We start from the raw sequence: 21,136 nt of genomic DNA, 5'->3' as shown, positions 1-21,136 counted from the left end.
ATCGGTCCATAATTATATATAGCCCCCATATAAACCGATCCCCCGATTTGGCTTGCGAGGCCTCTAAGAGAAGCAAATTTCATCCGATCCGGCTGAAATTTGGTACTGGTGTTAGTATATGGTCTCAAACTCCCATGCCAAAAGTGGTCGAAATCGGTCCATAATTATATATAGGCCCCATATAAACCGATCCCCAGATTTGACCTCCAGAGCCCCTTGGAAGAGCAAAATTCTTCCCATTCGGTATCCATGCAGGAATTGGTTCCTATCAGCCCATAATTATATATAGCTCCCATATAAACCGATCCCCAGATTTGACCTCCGGTGCCTTTTGGAGAAGCAAAATTCATCCGATCTGCTTGAAATTTGGTACGTGGTGATCGTATATGATATTTAACAACCATGCCAAAAGTGGTCCATATCAGTCCATAATCATATATGGCCCATATAAACCGATCCCGAGATTTGGTTTTGGAGCCTTTTGGAGGAGCAAATTTCATCCGAGTGAGTTGAAATTTGGTACATTGTGCTAGTATGTGGTCGTTAACAACCGTGCTTAACTAGGTCCATATCGGTCTATAGTTATATATATCCCTCATATAAATCGATTTCCAATCACACAAAAATTGGTCCATATCAAGTTCATAATTCTATATAGCCCCCATATTTCAATTCTGGCTCTCTACGTACCGTGCAAAAATTCCATACCGATTCGTAATTATTTGTAGACTTAACTATACATAACTTTTTTGTCTAATATATACCACGTATGGACTTACTCACAATTTAGAAAACGATGTTAAGAAATTTTAAGATACCACAGCTCAAGTATTTCGATTGTGGATGACAGTCTTTCGTAGAAGTTTCTACGCAATCCATGATGGAGGGTACATAAGATTCGGCCTGGCCGAACTTACAGCCGTTTATACTTGTTTCAATTTGGATTTAGCATTTTTTTCGACAAAATTTAAATGATTTGTACCATTTTAGGAATTCTTACCCTGGAAGTGCTTTTAAAGTTGTGCCTTTGGAAGAACTTCAAAATTTTTTTGCTGGGTTGCCATAATACTCTCATTTATTAACCAACGTTATTTAAATTTCAAATTTTGATGTATTAGACGATCTATTTAGCCATACATGTTGCTTGTACACAAATATATTGGCCGAAGCAATATTAGTGGCATACAAACTTTGTAGGTTCAAAATCAACTATAGCTCCTAATATCAGATATTTCTGTTCAGATTGTGATAAAACTCCTTTAACTATGTACCCCTTAATGTGCTTACATATGGAAATCCTATACCAGTCATACCCCACAAACAATGTTTAATAATTCAGTAGGGATGGTTTAGGGTATGATATTGTCGGCCCCGCCCGACTTTCTACTCTGCTCACTTGTTTTTATACCCTAAACCACATAGTGGTCAGGGTATAATAAGTTTGATCGGCCAAAAAATGTACCTACCAGAAATATTGATTTTAGACCCCATAAAATATATACCGATCGACTCAGAATCACCTCCTGAGTCGACCTAGCGCTTGGTGTCCGTCCGTCCGTCTGTCCATGTATTTGTTGTTCACAGGATTCCGGTCGCAATTATTAACCGATTTTAATGAAATTTGGTACAGGCAGTTTTTTGGGCACAAGGACGAACGCTATTGAATTTGGAAGAAATCGGATCAAATTTAGATATAGCTCCCATATATATGTATCGCCCGATTTCGACAAATGGGGTCACGTTGCGCGTGTTTTTCAAACAGATCGTCACCAAATTTGGCAAAAGGTAATCTTTTCCATCGCCCTTTAAGTCTGCAAAATTTCATCCAAATCGGTTCAGATTTAGATATAGCTCTTATACATATGTATCGCCCGATTTTCCCAAAAATTTGGCCACAAAACCTTTATTTATCAACCGATCTTACTCAAAGTTGGCTAAATATAATATTCTATAGCACTAACTATATGTGCAAAAATTCATCGAAATCGGTTCAGATTTAGCTATAGCTCCCATATATATGTACCGCCCGATTTTTCTAAATTTGGCCATAAAACCCTTATTTATCAACCGATCTTACCTAAATTTGGCTAAATGTAATCTTCTATAGCACTAACTATAAGTGCAAAAAATCATCGAAATCGGTTCATATTTAGATATAGCTCCCATATATATGTATCGCCCGATTTTCCCAAATTTGGCCATAGAACCCTTATTTATCAACCGATCTTACCTAAATTTGGCTAAATGTAATCTTCTATAGCACCAACTATAAGTGCAAAAAATCATCGAAATCGGTTCAGATGTAGATATAGCTCCCATATATGTATCGCCCGATTTTGAAAAATTCGCCCCTAATAATCTTATGTTTGGCCATACAGGCTTCATTTCTTAACTGATCTTACTCAAATTTTGCACAAGGTAACCTTTTGTGGTATTAATCAAACCAGCAAAATATTATGCAAATTGGTTCAGATTTAGATATAGCTTCCATATATTTGCATCGCTCTATTTTCCCAAATTTGGCCATAGTACTCTTATTTATTAACCAATAATACTCAAATTTCAAATTTTTATGTTCTAGCCGATCGTACTTATACGTACTTGTAGCTCTTACATAAGAATATTGCAAATTATTTTTACAAATTTGTATTTATTACCCACACTAATTTAACGATTTTCTCTTTTTTAATAATGGGCTCAATATTAGTGGCATACTAACTCCGTAGGTGCAATATCAACACAACCAGTGTTGCTAGAAGTAGGGGAAATTCCCTATATGTAGGGTTTTTCTAATATTTAGCGTCTTGTAGGGACGTAGGGCCACAATGAAGGACATTTTCACTCAACACAATTTGTAATAATTTTTACATTTTGGTGGCTCTAGAGGAGGAAATTAGAAGCCGGCAAGGCTTGATCTTTAACAATGTGTGGTAAACTTTATTCCTGTAGAAAATTTTGTTAACATTTTATTTCTATAGAACATATAGAACAAAATTGTATTTCTATAGAAATTTTTTCAAAATATTATTTCTATAAACAATTTTCTCAAAATTTTATTTCTATGGAATTTTTTCTCAAAATTTTATTTCTATAGAATTTATTGTCAAAATTTAATTTCTATAGAAAAATTTCTCACAAAAATTTGTTTATAGAAACTTTTTCCAAAATTTTATTTTTATGGAGATTTAACAAAAAAAAAAAAAAAATACTAATTTGTGTAGAATTCTACCAACTGTGGCAACCGTGGTGGTAATACAAATTTATATTCTTAGTTCTATACGTTGCATATTAATGTTTTAAGACAATAAAGTACTTAGAACCATTTTTTGTTTGTAAAATTTGTTTAAATTTAACGAAAAATATACTAGGGAAATTGTTTGGAAAGTAGGGAAAGTAGGGAATTTTTTTGTCCTTGTAGGGTATACCGAACATTTTCAATGGCAACACTGACTATATAAAACTCTAAACATGTACCCCTTAATTTTCTTAAATATGCGTCTACGGTTTATTTCCCATGCCTATATCAATGTTACCCCACAAATGCTTATGTTTACTAATTCAGTAAGGGTGGTTTAGGGTATGATATAGTCGGCCCCGCCCGACTTTCTACTTTACTTACTTGTTTTTTTTTTTTATCAGATTTACACAGCAATTTTCATCCGATTTGCCTGCAGCTGTCACTTTTAAAGTATACATATACCACTGTTTAATTTGTAACACTTTGTGTCCGATACCCTGTAGATCAACTCTCTAAAACTCAATCGCATCACTTTTAATACATTTCTATGTGCATTCTTTTTTTTGTATTTTGAATTATTTATGCTATTTTTATATTTACCACGTACTTTGGCAACACTGCACACAAACCGCAAAAACACATACACATGCTAGTTTTTGAGTGAATTCTTATTACCAAGATGTCAACTCAATTGAGCATTCAGTTTCTAACAAGCGTTCTCAATGATCGCAACGTGGTGCGGACGGTTTGTGATAGTGCGTGTGGAATAACATCGGCGTTAGTGTTAACGGAAAACTTGTTCTTTGGCTTGATTTGAAAATAAAGAAAAAAAAAAAACAAACCAATGCAAATTTGTTTTTCTCAATACAAAATAAATAAATTAAAAAAGAATCATATATATTTAAAGCCATATGAGTGTTGCGTATTAATTATTGTGATTTTATGGTAATCAATTAAAAGCAAAAAAAATTATTAGACACATATACTAAAGCAAAAGTATATATGAAAAAAAATTTATAAGCTTTTCAAAAATTATAAAAAATATATATTAAAAATAAATTCGAAAAATACAAAAAATAAAAAATAATTAAAAATCTGGTGTGTGATTGTTAAGAAATTTTGGAAATTGTTTTTGTTTTTTTGTTTTTTTTTTGTAAGAAAAATATTCAAAGTCATTGCAAATATAAGCCTCCCCGGTTGACAACCTGTGGCAATGAAATATAGAAAAAAAATCAAATACATATAGAAAATAAATAACAACAAATCTAGTAAACGACTACATGTTTAGAAAATTGTAAAAATACTTAAGAAAAAGAAAAAATCGAAATTGATTTGAAAACAAAACGGATGTGTATTCCGAAATAGTGGTGCCGACAAATACTAATGTCTGAAAACGAATTCACCAAATCAACCCAGAAAAACAGCTCCTCCGTTTAAAGTACAAACAAGTTCTGAAAAAAAAAAATCTAAAATAATTCTAAATTTATGACAATGAATTTTTATTTTAGCAAACATGGCAAAAAATAAAATATGGAAAAAAATGTTAAATAAAGTGGAAAAAATGCAACCATCAAAAGAATTTTATTTTATGTGTGTTTCGTTCGTTTTTGTTTTTTTTTTTTTTTCTAAACAAAGTACTGTGGACTGAAACCAAAAATGTTGAAAAGTAAATGAAATAAAATATAAAAACACCTTAAAGTGCAAAATCTATATAACAAAAAAATAAACAACAAATCCACTTTCAATATAGCAAAAATACCGACAGCACCATAATAAACTGGAAAACCATCAGTAAAGCAAATAAAACACAATTTTTTTTTTTGCATTAATTTCTCCCTTTTTCTATGCCTTCACTATTATTTCGTTTTTGTTTTTTTGCTTGAAAAAAAATATTGATAAGACATTTTGCTGCACGAGAGAAGGCAAAAAGTATGGCGAGAAAATACAAAAACAAAAAATTAAAAAATAATGTGAAACGTAACTAGAGCTAAATGATTTGTTGCTTTAGTTTTGCTAGCATAAAACTCTAGAAAACTATGCGAAATGCGAGTATATGTAAAACAAAGTCTTCAGGTAACTTAATATTCAAATGATCTGTGATAACAGGAAACGGAAGACTACAACCAAACAAACATAAAGATTTAATTCACAATAGGTGGGGGATTTAGAACTTTTGATATATCTCCATTTCCATATAGGGTGTTATGTTTGCAACACCCAACAGAATACAATAAAGACAAATGGTGTCTGTGGCAATAATACCTAGGTCCGGCCCCTGAGTCATTTTATCATGTCCATCTGTCCTACTGTCCGTCCATCTGTCTGTGAACACATTTTTTGCCTAAGTCGCAGTTATAGTCCAATTTACTTCAAATTTGGAAAAGTATGTGTTTTGGGTCACAATACACTGCAAAAAAAATTGTCGTGGGGCCACAGATTTCTTGTCCTTAAAATACGAATGATTAAAGCCACATTATAAAATCACTCAATTGCAGACGAAAAAGAACCATCTACGGTGTGCAGACAAACTACAGCGTTGTAAATTCACTTAAGATGTCTATAACTACCTTAATTGGTCTATAATTACACCTTCAAACAGCTGTTGAAGATGCTTTTATTCTTCGACCTAATATAAGAGCGTTATTGAAAATACAAAATGAAATGTATGACGCTTGTCTTGTGGTTGCTTTTCAATTTCTTCACCACAGCTAATGGATTCATCAAGAAGAAGCATATCAATTATTTAGTGCCGCTACAATAAATATTTTAAAATTAAAAGCAAAAAGCAAATGGGTTTGTTTAATAAAATTTGTTAACAACAATCGAAATATTTCCGCAATTTTTCTGTTTTTGAATTTTGCATCAGTTCTGCATATTTTTCTTCAATTTCAAACGCAAAGGGTGTGGCCTCTAATAGTTAACAAAACCACAATAAATTTTGTGAAACTTTTATTTCTATAGAAAATTTTGCCAAAAAGTTATTTCTATAAAAAAAAATGGTCAAAATTTTATTTCTATAGAAAATTTATCTAAATTTTATTTATATTGCAAATTTTGTCAAAATTTTATTTCTATACAAAATTTTGTCAATATTTTATTTCTATAAAACATTTTGCCAATATTTTGTTTTTATAAGAAAGTATGTCAAAATTTTGTTTTTATAAAAAATTATTTCAAAAATTTTATTTCTATAGAAAGCTTTGTCAAATTGTTTTTCTATAGAAAATTTTGTCAAAATTTTATTTCTATAGAAAATTTTGTCAAAGTTTTATTCTATAGAAAATTTTGTCAAAATTTTATTTCTATAGTAATATCTGCCAAAATTTTATTTCTATTGAAAATTTTGCCAAAATTTTATTTCTATACAAAAGTTTGTAAAAATATTATTTCTATAGAAAATTTTGTCAAAAATTTATTTCTATAAAGAATTTTGTCAAAATTTTATTTCTAAAGAAAATTTTTTAAAAATTTTATTTCTATATAAGGTTTCGTCAAAATTTTGTTTCTATAGAAAGTTTTGTCAAAATTTTGACAAAATTTGCAATAGAAATAAAATTTGGATAAAATATTCTACAGAAAATTATGCCAAATTTTATTTCTATAGAAAATTTGGTCAAAATTTCTTATCTTTAGATTTTTTTTCAAATTTTTATTTCTGTGGGAAATTTTGTCAAAATTTGAATTTTGTAGAAAATTTTGCCAACTTCTATGTCTACAGAAAAAATTTCCAAAATTTTATTTCTATAGAAAATTTTGTCAACATTTTATTTCAATAGAAATATTTGCCAAAATTTTATTTTTATAGAAAACTTTGTCAACATTTTATTTCTATAGAACATTTTGTCTAAAACCTATAGAAGGTTTTGTCAAAATTTTATGTCTATAGAAAATTTTGAACATTTTTTCCATAGAAAATTTAGTCAACATTTTATTTCTGTAGAAGATTTTGTCAAAATTTTATTTCTATAGAAAATTTTATTTATATAGCAAATTTTGTCAAAATTTTATTTCTATAGAAAAGTTTGTCACAATTTTATTTCTCTAAAATTTTTTTTTCAAAATGTTATTATTATAGAAATTTATTTCAAAATTTTATTTCTATGAAAAATTTTGTCAAAATTTGAATTTTATAGGTCAAAATTTATGTCTATAGAAAATTCAAAAAAGTCAAAATGTTGACAAAATTTGCAATAGAAATAAAATTTGTATAAAATATTCTATAGAAAATTATGCCAAATTTTATTTCTATAGAAAATTTTGTCAAAATTTTTTATCTTTAGATTTTTTTTTAAATTTTTATTTCTATTAGAAATTTTGTCAAAATTTGAATTTTATAGAAAATTTTGCCAAATTTTATGTCTAGAGAAAAATTTTCAAAAAATTTTATTTCTATAGAAAATTTTGTCAAAATTTTATTTCAATAGAAATATTTGCCAAAATTTTATTTTTATAGAAAATTTTGTCAACATATTATTTCTATATAAGATTTTGTCTAAATCTTATTTCCATGGAAAATTTTTTCAAAATTTTATTTCTATAGAAAATTTTGTCTAAAACCTATAGAAGTACATTTAGTACATTTTTTTATAGAAAATTAAGTCAACATTTTATTTCTGTAGAAGATTTTGTCAAAATTTCATTACTACAGAAAATGTTATCAAAATTTTATTTATATAGCAAGTTTTTTCAAAATTTTGTTTCTATAGAAAATTTTGTCAAAATTTTATTTCTATAGAACACTTTGTCAAAATTTTGTTTCTATAGAACATTTTATTAAAATATTGTTTCTATGAAAAATTTTGTCAAAATTTGAATTTTATAGAAAATTTTGCAAATTTTATGTCTACAGAAAATTTTGTCAAAATTGTATTTCTATAAAAAATTTTGTCAAAATTTTATTTCTATAGAAATATCTGCCAAAATTTTATTTCTATTGAAAATTTTGCCAAAAATTTTTTTCTATAGAAAATTTTGTCAATATTTTTTTTCTATAGAACATTCTGTCAAAATTTTTTGTTATAAGAAATTATGTCAAAATTTTGTTTTTAAAAAAAATTATGTCAAAAATGTTATTTCTATAGAGGGTTTTGTCAATTTTTTTTTCTATAGAAAATTTTGTCAAAATTTAATTTCTATATAATTTTTTTTTTAATTTTATTTCTATTGAAAATATTGTCAAAATTTTATTTCTAACGAAAATTTTGTCAAACTTTTGACAAAATTTGCAATAGAAATAAAATTTGGATAAAATATTCTATAGAAAATTATGCCACATTTTATTTCTATTGAAAATTTTGTCAATTTTTTTGTTAGAATTTTTTTTTTCAAAATTTTATTTTTATAGAAATTTTTTCAAATGTTTATCTCTGTAAGAAACTTTGTCAAAATTTAAATTTTATAGAAAATTTTGCCAAATTTTATGTCTACAGAAAATTTTCCAAAAATTTTGTTTCTATAGAAAATTTTGGGAAAATTTTATTTCAATAGAAATATTTGCCAAAATTTTATTTTTATAGAAAAGTTTGTCAACATTTTATTTCTATAGAAAATTTTGTCTAAATCGTATTTCCATGGAAAATTTTGTCACAATTTTATTTCTATAGAAAATTTTGTCTAAAACCTATAGAAGGTTTTGTCAAAATTTTATGTCTATAGAAAATTTTGTACATTTTTTTCTATAGAAAATTAAGTCAACGTCTTATTTCTGTAGAAGATTTTGGCAAAATTTTATTACTGTAGAAAATTTTATCAAAATTTTATTTATATAGCAAATTTTGTCAAAATTTTGTTTCTATAGAACATTTTGTTAAAATTTTGTTTTTAAAGATTTTTTTTCAAAATCCTATTTCTATGGAAAAATTTTGTCAAAATTTGAATTTTGTAGAAAATTTTGTTAAATTTTATGTCTAATGTAATTTTTTCCAAAATATTATTTTTATAGAAAATTTTATTTCTATAGCAAATTTTGTCAAATTTTTGTTCGAATATTTTGTCAAAATTTTATTGTTATCAAAACTTTATTTTTATAAAAAATTTTGTCAAAATTATATTTCAATAGAAAATTTTGTCAAAATTTTATTTCTATAGAAAATTTTGTGAAAATTTTATTTCTATTGAAAATTTTGCCAAAATTTTATTTCTATTGAAAATTTTGCCAAAATTTCTATAGAAAATTTTGTCAAAAGTTTATTTCAATAGAAATATTTGCCAACATTTTATTTCTGTTGAAAATTTTGCCAAAAATTTATTTCTATTAAAAATTTTGCCAAAATTTTATTTCTATAGAAGTTTGTCAAAATTTAATTTCTATAGAAAATTTTTTCAAAGTTTTGACAAAATTGGCAAGAGAAATAAAATTTTGGATAAACTATTTAATAAAAAATTTTCCCAAATTTAATATCCTAGAAAATTTTATTTCTTTAGAATTTTTTCAAAATTTTTTTTTATAGAAAATTTTTCAAAATTTTACTTCTATGGGAAATTTTGTCAAAATTTGAATTTTATAGAAAATGTTGCCAAATCTTATGTCTACAGAAAATTTTTCCAAAATTTTGTTTCTATAGAAAATTTTGTCAAAATGTTATTTCTATAGAAAATTTTGTCAAACTTTTATTTTATCAAAATGTTATTCAAGTAGAAAATTTTGTAAAAATTGTATTTTTATAGAAAATTTTGAAACTTTTATTTCTATAGAAAATTTTGTTAAAATGTTATTTCTATATAAGTTTCGTCAAAATTTTATTTCTATAGAAAATTTTGTCGAAATTGTGACAAAATTTGCAATAAAAATAAATTTTGGATAAAATGTACTATAGAAAATTTTGTTAAAATTTGTTATTTCTATAGAAAATTTTGTTAAAATTTTATTTCTATAGAAAATTTTGTTAAAGTTTTATTTCTATAGAAAATTTTGTTAAAATTTTATTTCTATATAGAATTTTTTTTCAAAACTTTATTTCTATAGACAATTTTTTTTTTAATTTTATTTCTATGGGATATTGAAGTACCTCTTAGTTGGAGAGAATTGTTTTGCAAAAACTACGAAAATATCAAGAATACCACACTGAAAAAAATATTGTCGTGAGGCCAAAGATTTCATGTTTTTAAAACACGAATGCAAATTTTGCTTAGCATAGAAGACGCATTTCTCTAATATAAAGTTTTTTTCCTTGTCAAAAAGTAGATAAACTTTTCAATGAAGTCGTATTGTCCTTATAATTAAGTGATTTGACTTAAAAATGGGTATAATAAAATGAAAGAAAAAATGTTTGGGCTAAGGTCAACTTGACTTTAATAATTCACAAAAATTCTTTAAATTATTGAAATTGTCTTTAAATTTGTTGTCTTTTTGCATCTTGACTACAAAGGAAAAAATCGTTCAAATATAGAACATGCTTTTCAAAACTTAATTTTAAAGAAGTTTTTTACTTGAAACATAGCATAATTTCTGCTGGAAGTCGAGTCTTAATTTGGAAAATATAGTTGTCGTTAGCTCGTTTTTAAAGGAATTTGATAGCATATGAAGAAAAAAAGCTTAGAAAGCGAAAAATTGAAATTTGCTTCCTAGAAGCAAGTACACAAAACCCAAATTTAAAAAAGAATTTTGTCTTATAAGTATCCTTACTTGTATTCTCCGCTTCTTTGGCTCGGAATCAATACCAAATTTTTTAAAGTAAAGACAAAATCTTTGGAACCGGACATGCTTTTTTTCAGTGCACCAATCTACCGAACAGAAAAAAATGTACCATTTTTGGTAGAATTCTACCACCTATGGCAACCGTGTATACGAACCGATTCCCAGATATGATTTCCGGTGTTCCTTGGAGGTGCAAATTTCATCTGATCTGCATGAAATTTGGGACATAGTCCTAATCTATTTCTAGACTTGTCTATATAATCCGATCAAGAAGTAAAGAGGCTTATATACGTATTTAATCTTAAAGTTAATCTAAAATAGACTCCATATTGACTAACGTGCAATTTAGAAGACAATGATAAGAAATAAACCCCAAGTAATTCCATTGTAGTTGAAGTTTTTCGAACGTATATACTTGTTATAATTCATATTTTTTATTTCTTTTTATACCCTCCACCATAGGATGGGGGGTATATTAACTTTGTCATTCCGTTTGTAACACATCGAAATATTGCTCTAAGACCCCATAAAGTATATATATTCTGGGTCGTGGTGAAATTCTGAGTCGATCTGAGCATGTCCGTCCGTCCGTCCGTCTGTTGAAATCACGCTAACTTCCGAACGAAACAAGCTATCGACTTGAAACTTGGCACAAGTAGTTGTTATTGATGTAGGTCGGATGGTATTGAAAATGGGCCATATCGGTCCACTTTTACGTATAGCCCCCATATAAACGGACCCCCAAATTTGGCTTGCGAGGCCTCTAAGAGAAGCAAATTTCATCCGATCCGGCTGAAATTTGGTACATGGTGTTAGTATATGGTCTCTAACAACCATGCAAAAATTGGTCCACATCGGTCAATAATTATATATAGCCCCCATATAAACCGATCCCCCGATTTGGCTTGCGAGGCCTCTAAGAGAAGCAAATTTCATCCGATCCGGCTGAAATTTGGAACATGGTGTTAGTATATGGTCTCTAACAACCATGCAAAAATTGGTTCACATCGGTCCATAATTATATATAGCCCCCATATAAACCGATCCCCCGATATGGCTTGCAAGGCCTCTAAGAGAAGCAAATTTCATCCGATCCGGCTGATATTTGGTACTTGGTGTTAGTATATGGTCTCTAACATCCATGCAAAAATTGGTCCACATCGGTCCATAATTATATATAGCCCCCATATAAACCGATCACCAGATTTGACCTCCGGAGCCTCTTGGAAGACCAAAATTTATCTGATTCAGTTGAAATTTGGTACGTGGTGTTAATATATGGCCTCAAACTCCCATGCAAAAATTAGTCGGTATCGGTCCATAATTATATATAGGCCCCATATAAACCGATCCCCAGATTTGACCTCCAGAGCCCGTTGGAAGAGCAAAATTCTTCCCATTCGGTTGAAATTTGGTACGTGATATTATTATATGGTATCCAACAACCATGCAGGAATTGGTTCCTATTAGTCCATAATTGTATATAGTTCCCATATAAACCGATCCTCAGATTTGACCTCCGGTGCCTTTTGGGGAAGCAAAATTCATCCGATCTGCTCGAAATTTGGTACGTGGTGATAGTATATGATACCACAACCCAAGTAATTCGATTGTGGATGACAGTCTTTCGTAGAAGTTTCTACGCAATCCATGGTGGAGGGTACATAAGATTCGGCCTGGCCGAACTTACGGCCGTATATACTTGTTTTTATATACTGCTACGGTAGCACATCTGTATCTTGCTTACCATTTTCATTTCGTTTAAAAGCACACGAATGTGATAATTAAAAAAAAATGGTATGATTTGTGACAAATTCTGATAAACCACAAAATGAAAAAAAGCCGTAACGATCATTAAATTTTTGGTTAAACAGTACTTAGCACCTTTTTAGAAAATGATTAAAAAATTTTGTTTTGTTTTATATACCAAATACCATATGCCTGGTATACACTGACATACTGATGCTAACGAGTTGGCTAGATAAGTGGAATTTCTCAATCGATTAGCACTCAATTAACAATTTTTTTTCTTTGAGAAAGGCGTAGAGTACAAAAGATAAATAACAAAACGTTTAACACCCCCTCCCACCATAGTTTAATTTATTTCTGTTGTTGTTTGTTTTTTTGCTACACAAAAACTGACCTGCATCAATGTGGTGAGTATTTTTTTATTTTTGTTTTTGTTGCTGATAAAAATCAGCTACATAAATAAACATTGATAGAAGTAAAGGGGTATAAAGAAGAAAAAGTTTGTTAAAAAAAATTTGAAAAGATAATTATATAGGAGAGTTCTATGAAAATGTTTTAAATAAATATACCCAAGTAAAAAGTAAACAAAAAAAAATGTTATGCATATATATGGGAAATATTTTGTTTAGGTATTTTCAAAGATGAGGAATATTTAGAGAAATTTTAAATAAAGACTTTTATGCTGGAATGTTTTCATTTGTTATTTATTATATAATTTTTGTGGTGCTATAAAAATTTATTCGAATTTTAAATTTGCCAGAAATTTTCTTTAACGATTAACACACAAACCCACATACAAAAATGAAACTTTCTTGAAGCCAATTATTTCTTGTAGTATTGTAAAAGTGGATTGTAGCATGGGTCACACCTGGAGAAATTTATGTAAGGTCCCTGTTTTGCTACAGCCTCTATATAGACCGATCTCCTGATTTGAAATTGGAAATCCAAAGGGTCTTATAACACAAATGTCTATGGCGAATTTAGTTTTTATTAGATCATTTTCTTTTTGGTAAAACATCCATACAAATCGATCTACCGATATAACGATTTGACTAAAATTTCCAGATTTGACTTCTCTTACTGTTTCGCATTATGGGGTACACTGAATTTATATTTTTTGAATTTCTCACCCTGTCTGTCTGTTTGTCACTTTTAATCACGCTACAGCCATCAAATTTGGTACATATTCGGTTTTTGTTTGCCGACAGGTCTAGTTCGTAGATGGACAATATCAGTCCAGTATTTCATATGTTGACAAAAATTTCTACAGAAATTTAATTTGGACAAAATTTTTGTTAGAAATAAAATTTTGGCAAAATTTTCTATAGAAATAAAGTTTTAACAAAAGTTTCTACAGAAATAAAATGTTGATAAAAATTTCCATAGAAATAAAATGCTGACAAAATTTTCTATAGAAATCAAAATTTCGACAAAATTTTCTATAGAGAATAGAGAAATAAAGTTTTCTGCAGAAATAAAATTTTGACAAAATTTTCTATAGAAACAAACTTTTTACAAAAATTTCTATAGAAATAAAATTTTTACAAAATTTTCTATAGCGAATAGAGAAATAAAGTTTTCTGTAGAAATAAAATTTTGACAAAATTTTCTATAGAAATACAATTTTGACAAAATTTTCTATAGAAATAAAATTTGACTAAATTTTCTATAAAAATAAAATTTTGACAAAATTTTCTATAGAAATAAAATTTAACAAAATTTTATATAGAAATAAGCTTTTGACAACATTTTCTCTAGAAATAAAATTTTGACAACATTTTCTCTAGAAATAAAATTTTGACAAAATTTTCTATATAAATAAAATTTTAGGCAAATTTTGTAAAGAAATAAAATTTTAACAAAATTTTCTATAGAATTAATTTTTGACAAAATTTTCTAAAATAATAACATTTTATCAGCATTTCCTATAGAACTAAACTTTTTTGACAAAATTTTCTATTGAAATGAAATGTTGACAAAATATTTTATATAAACAAAATTTTAGGCAAAATTTTCTATAGAACTACAATTTTGACAAAATTTTCTAAAAGAATAAAATTTTAGCAGCATTTTTTTTTAAACTAAACTATTTTGACAAAATTTTCTGTAGAAATGAAATGTTGACAAAATTTTCTACAGAACTACAATTTTGACATAATTTTCTATATAAATAAAATTTTAGACAAATTTTGTAAAGAAATAAAATTTTAACAAAATTTTCTATAGAAATAAAATTTTGACAAAATTTTCTAAAAGAATAAAATTTTATCAGCATTTTCTATAGAAATAAACTATTTTGACAAAATTTTCTATAGAAATAAAATGTTGACAACAATTTTTATATAAACAAAATTTTAGGCAAAATTTTCTATATAAATACAATTTTGACAAAATTTTCTATAGGAATAAAACTTTGACAAAATTTTCTATAGAAATACAATTTTTATAAAATTTTCTATAGAACTACAATTTTGACAAAATTTTCTATAGAAATAAAATTTTGACAAAATTTTCTATAGAAATAAAATCTTGACAAAATTTTCTATCAAAATAAAATTTTAGGCAAATTTTGTAAAGAAATAAAATTTTAACAAAATTTTCTATAGAAATAAAATTTTGACAAAATTTTCTAAAAGAATAACATTTTATCAGCATTTTCTATAGAACTAAACTATTTTGACAAAATTTTCTATATAAACAAAATTTTAGGCAAAATTTTGTAATGAAATAAAATTTTAACAAAATTTTCTATAGAAATAAAATTTTGACAAAATTTTCTAAAAGAATAAAATTTTATCAGCATTTTCTATAGAACTAAACTATTTTGACAAAATTTTCTATAGAAATAAAATAATGGCAAAAATTTCTACAGAAATAAAATTTTGACAAAAATTTAAATATAAAAATTAAAATTTTAATTTTTTTATAGAAATAAATTTTAACAACATTTTAGATAGAAATAAAAAATTTAAAAAAAATGTCTATAGAAACAAAATGTTAATAAAATTTTCTATAGAAATAATTTTTTGACAAAAATTTTAATAGAAATAAAATGTTGACAAAATTTTCTATAGAAATAAAATTTTGATAAAATTCTCTATAGAAATTGTCTATAGAAATAATTTTTTGACAAAAATTTTCTAACGAAAAAAAATGTTGACAAAATTTTCAGCAGAAATAAAATTTTGACAAAATTTTCTATCGAAAAAAAATTTTAACAAAATTTTCTATAGAAATGAAATGTTGACAAAAAATTTCTACAGAAATTAAATTTTAACAAAATTTTTGTTAGAAATAAAATTTTGGCAAAATTTTCTATAGAAATAAAATTTAAAAAAAAAATTCTATAAAAATGAAATTTTGAAAAATTTTCTATAGAAATAAAATGTTAATAAAATTTTCCACAGAAATAAAATGTTGACAAAATTTTATTAAAAAATAAAATTTCGACAAAATTGTCCATAGAGAATAGAGAAATAAAGCTTTCTGTAGAAATAAAATTTCACAAAATTCTATATAGAAATAAAATTTTGAGAAAATTTTCTACAGAAATAAAAGGGTGACAAAATAAGATTTGTTTGCTTGTTAATTTTGTGGTAAAATTTTTCAAATTTTGCTAGATTATATTGGGCTCGAGTGCCAACCGTTATTTTAGGACCACAAATAGATGCCTGCCTGTCTGTGTTAATCACATTACAATAATCTAGCATGATTATTGTAGTGTGATTAACACAGACAGGCAGACATCTATTTGTGGTCCTAAAATTTAGCACAGATTTGGTTTATGTCTGCAAACATATCAAATAAGAAGTTTGGCTGTATCGCTCCAGGTTTTGATAGCCCCCATATAAACCGACCCGCCGATTTGTGCCCAGCTACGAAGCGCAATTTTTATCCGATTTCAAAAATTGAAAGTTGTTAGTTCTACAAAAAGGAAGAACTTACTCACAATGAACTTTGATAGTATGAAATAACACGAAAATTAAAACTTTTAAAGATATTGAATTAAAAACTTTTCTCAAAATTCTATTTTTGTAGAAAATTTTGTCAAAATTTGATTTCTATTACTTTTTTAAATTTTATGTCTATAGAAAATTTTCTCAAAATTTTATGTCTATAGAAAATCTTCTCAAAATTTTATTTCTATTGGAAAATTTTCCAAAATCTTATTTCTCTAGAAAATTTTGTCAAAGTTTTATTCCTCTTGAAAATTTTGTGTAAATTTTATTTCTATAGAAAATTTTGTCAAATTTTTATTTCTATAGAAAATTTTGTCAAAATTTTATTTCTATAAAAAATTTTGTCAAAGTGTTGTTTGTATGGAACATTTTCTCAAAATATTATTTCTATAGAAAATGTTCTCAATATTTTGTTACTATAGAAAATTTTGTAAAAATTTTATTTCTTTAAAAAATTTTGTTAACATTTTATTTCTATAGAAAACTTTCTCAACTTTTTATTTCTATAGAAAATTTTGACAAACTTTTTTGTCTACAGAAAATTTTGACAAAATTATATTTCTATAGAAAATTATGACAAAATTTTATTTCTATTGGAAGTTTTGTCAAAATTTTATTTCTGTTGGAAAATTATACAAATTCTTATTTCTATAGAAAATTTTGTCAAAGTTTTATTCCTCTTGAAATTTTTTTCAAAATTTTATTTCTATAGAAAATTTTCTCAACAATTTATTTCTATAGAAAATTTTTGTCAATGTTTTATTTCTCAAAATTTTATTTGTATAAAATATTATTTCTATAGAAAATTTTCTCAACATTTTGTTGCTATAGAAAATTTTGTAAAAATTTTATTTCTATAGAAAATTTTGTAAAAATTTTATTTCTATAGAAAATTTTGTTAAAATTTTATTTCTATAGAAAATTTTTTACAAATTTTATTTCTATAGTAAATTGTATTCCTCTAGAAAAATTTCTCAACATTTGCTCAAAATTTTATTTCTATTCACGGGAGCCACCGTGGTGCAATGGTTAGCATGCCCGCCTTGCATACATAAGGTCGTGGGATCGATTCCTACTACGACCGAACACCAAAAAGTTTTTCAGCGGTGGATTATCCCACCTCAGTAATGCTGGTGACATTTCTGAGGGTTTCAAACCTTCTCTAAGTGGTTTCACTGGAATGTGGAACGCCGTTCAGACTCGGCTATAAAAAGGAGGCCCCTTGTCATTGAGCTTAACATGAAATCGGGCAGCACTCAGTGATAAGAGAGAAGTTCACCACTGTGGTATCACAATGGACTGAATAGTCTAAGTGAGCCCGATACATCGGGCTGCCACATAACCTAACCTAACCTTTTCCAAAATTTTATTTCTATAGAAAATTTTGCCAAAATTTATTCCTTTAGAATTTTTTTCAAAATTTTATTCTTCTAAAAATTTTTTTCAAAATTTTATTCTTCTAAAATTTTTTTCTCAAAATTTTATTCTTCTAAAAATTTTTTTCAAAATTTTATTCTTCTAAAAATTTTCTCAACATTTTATTTAATTTTGTCAAAATTTTATTTCTATATAACATTTTGTCACCATTTTATTTCTATAGACAATTTTGCCAAAAATTTATTTTTATAGAAAATTTTGCCAAAAATTGTATTTCTATAGAAAATTTTGTCAATATTTTTTTTTTGTCTATAGACAATTTTGCAAAAATTTTATTTCTATAGAAAATTTTGTCGAAATTTCAACACTATAGAAAATTTTGTCAAAACTTTATTTCTCTAGAAAATTTTGTCAACATTTTATTTCCATAAAAATTTTCTTAAAATTTTATTTTTATAGAAAATTTGCTCAACATGTTGTTACTATAGAAAATTTTTAAAAATTTTATTTCTATTAAAAATTTTCTCAACACGTTTTTACTATAGAACATTTTGTAAAAAAATTTATTTCTATAGAAAATTTTGTCAAAATTTTATTTCTATAGAAAATGTTCTCAAACATTTTATTTCTATAGATTATGTTGTCAAAATTTTATTCCTATAAAAATTTTGTCAACATTTTATTTCTATTGAATATTTTTCAAGAGTTTATATCTTTAGAAAATTTAGTCAAAATTTTATTTCTATAGAAAATTTTGTGAACATTTTATTTCTATAGAAGTTTTTTTTTCAAATTTTTCAAATGACATAAAATCTTTTTTCAGTGGTGTACTATATTCAGATTTGTGAATAATCTCTACATAGTTTTTACAGCGGACATTAATGCTAGAGGATATACAGACTTCGGCCTCACCCAACTCTGCCCCGTTTTTACAGCTTTTTATTCTTTCTTGTATGCTTGCTTGAAATACCCCACTCTGAAATATTTGAGATTTTTGTCGCTGCCACTTGCATTGGTTGTAATTGTAACTTTGTTGTCTGCATTATTGCCATTATTATTATAGCCCCCGTGTCAATTTCTGTTGCTATTGTAAGTTTCTATGCTCTCAATGACATCAAATCATTGAATAAATAAAAATAAGTAGCAGTTTAAATTTAGAAATTATGCAAACAAAAATTAAAAATTGCTATGAACAAAAAACAGATTCATTTCATTTGAAAAAGATTCTAATTGTCTAATTTCGCCCGGCTTCGTTGCAGAATTCTAATAAAGAAAATCAAAAATATCTGCTTTGTATACTTTTATTGTTAAATACCATACAAATCAATTTATGATCAAAAAATTGCTTTAATTAGTGATCGTAGTTATTGGCTGTGAGATTTTTTGTTCTCAAAGAATTTGGAAAGCAAAGCCAGAAGAAAACATTCCAAGTGTGAAATTTTTTTAGTTTATATTTTCTTCCATAGCCATATTTAGTAATGGAGAGTGGTGAAAATGTTTAATAATGCATTCAGAAACATTTCAATTATTAACAAATAATTAAGATTTTAATTAGCCAAAATGAAAAGTATACAGAAATAGAAAAAAATTTCAAAATTACGTATACGTATATTTTCTGATTTTGCCAAATTCCAAATTTAAATAGAAACTGGGAATGGTAGCACAAAAAAATATTTTATTTTTTATACCCTCTACTATAGAATAATTTTGTCATTCCGTTTGTAACATATTGAAATATTGGTGCATAACATATCGAAAGTTTGGTGATCAAAACCGATGCATAAAATCCGGTGGTCAGGTTTATCTTCACAAAAAAAAATTTTCTGATTCAATCACCAAATTAATTGATCCAATTAATTTTTTTATTGAAATGTCTTCAATAACAGAAATGATAGTATCAATTAAAAAATTAATTGAAGGTCAATTAAAAATTAATTGATCCAATTAAAAAATTAATTGATACTATTAATTTTTGTGATTGATTTTTGTTTCAATTAAAAAATTTGTTGATTCAATTAAATTTTTAGTTGAATATTTTTTAAAACTCAATTAAAATTTTATTTGGAAAATTTTTCGTGAAATTTTTTTCTGTGTTCTTACACTGATTGTCGGTTTTCGTGAAAAAAAATCAACAAATTTAAGTAAAAAATCTACAAATTTAATGAAGAATTTTTCAAAGCTATTAACGAAATTTTCCTTAATTTAAAAATACCGAGTTTTAAGTCGAATCACTTAATCATAAAGGAAATTGAGAATATTATCGACAATGGGGAAAAAATTATATCAGAGAAATGTGTCTTCCATGCTAACCAAAATTCGTATTAGAATTTTAAGAACAAGAAATCTTTGATTTCAAGACAATATTTTTTTAAAGTATACACAAAAAAAATTTTGATTCAATTACGAAATTAATTGATTCAAGAAATTTTTGAATTGAAATGTCTTCAATCACAAAAATTATAGTATCAATCACATTTTTAATTGAGCATCAAAAAAATACTTGATTAAAAAATTAATTGATTTCATTAAAAAATTTCAATAAATTTTTTAATTTATTCAATTATAAATTTTATTGATGTTCACTGCAAAATTCAATTGATTTGATAATATCAATCACAGTTTTAATCGAGCATAAAAAATACTTGATAAAAAATTAATTGATTTCATTAAAAAAATTTAATTAATTTTTAAATTTATTCAATTATAAATTTACATGATGTTCATTGAAAAATTAAATTGATTTTTTTAATGAAAACGTAACTATTTTCAATAACATTCTCAGCCAACTTAGTGTTTTTACTTTGATTAAATAATTGATTGTTTCAAATATCAAAAAAAAAAAACAAGTAAATACGGCCGTAAGTTCGGCCAGGCCGAATCTTATGTACCCTCCACCATGGATTGCGTAGAAACTTCTACGTAAGACTGTCATCCACAAATTTCAACTCACTCGGATGAAATTTGCTCCTCCAAGAGGCTCCAAAACAAAATCTCGGGATCGGTTTATATGGAGGCTATAAATGATTATGGACCGATATGGACCACTTTTGGCATGGTTGTTAAACATCATATACTACCACCACTTACCAAAATTCAACCAGATCGGATGAATTTTGCTACTCCAAAAGGCACCGGAGGTCAAATCTGGCGATCGGTTTATATGGGAGCTATATATAA

The 21,136-nt window shown here is 26.2% G+C and overlaps 1 protein-coding gene across 3 annotated transcripts in view; it reads left to right on the top strand.

The window, feature by feature from the left end:
- The window catches only part of LOC142221043 (atrial natriuretic peptide receptor 1), a 472,193-nt gene that overhangs the window by 245,203 nt on the left and 205,854 nt on the right, over positions 1–21,136 (top strand). Inside the window, exon 1 of one of the 3 annotated variants that reach the window (XM_075290536.1) lies at positions 3,969–4,183. The exons of 1 other annotated variant lie outside the window; for it this stretch is intronic. The gene's annotated coding sequence lies outside the window, so the exon portion shown is untranslated. Of the gene's footprint in view, positions 1–3,968; positions 4,184–4,945; positions 5,312–21,136 lie in introns of those variants that run through there. One more of the 3 variants, XM_075290537.1, reaches the window with a different exon arrangement.

The sequence above is a fragment of the Haematobia irritans genome, chromosome 1, assembly GCF_050003625.1.
Source record: "Haematobia irritans isolate KBUSLIRL chromosome 1, ASM5000362v1, whole genome shotgun sequence".
In the NCBI taxonomy this organism is placed as follows: Eukaryota; Metazoa; Arthropoda; class Insecta; order Diptera; family Muscidae; genus Haematobia; species Haematobia irritans.
Note: the sequence above shows the minus strand (reverse complement) of the source record. Positions and strands in the feature narration are given on the sequence as shown.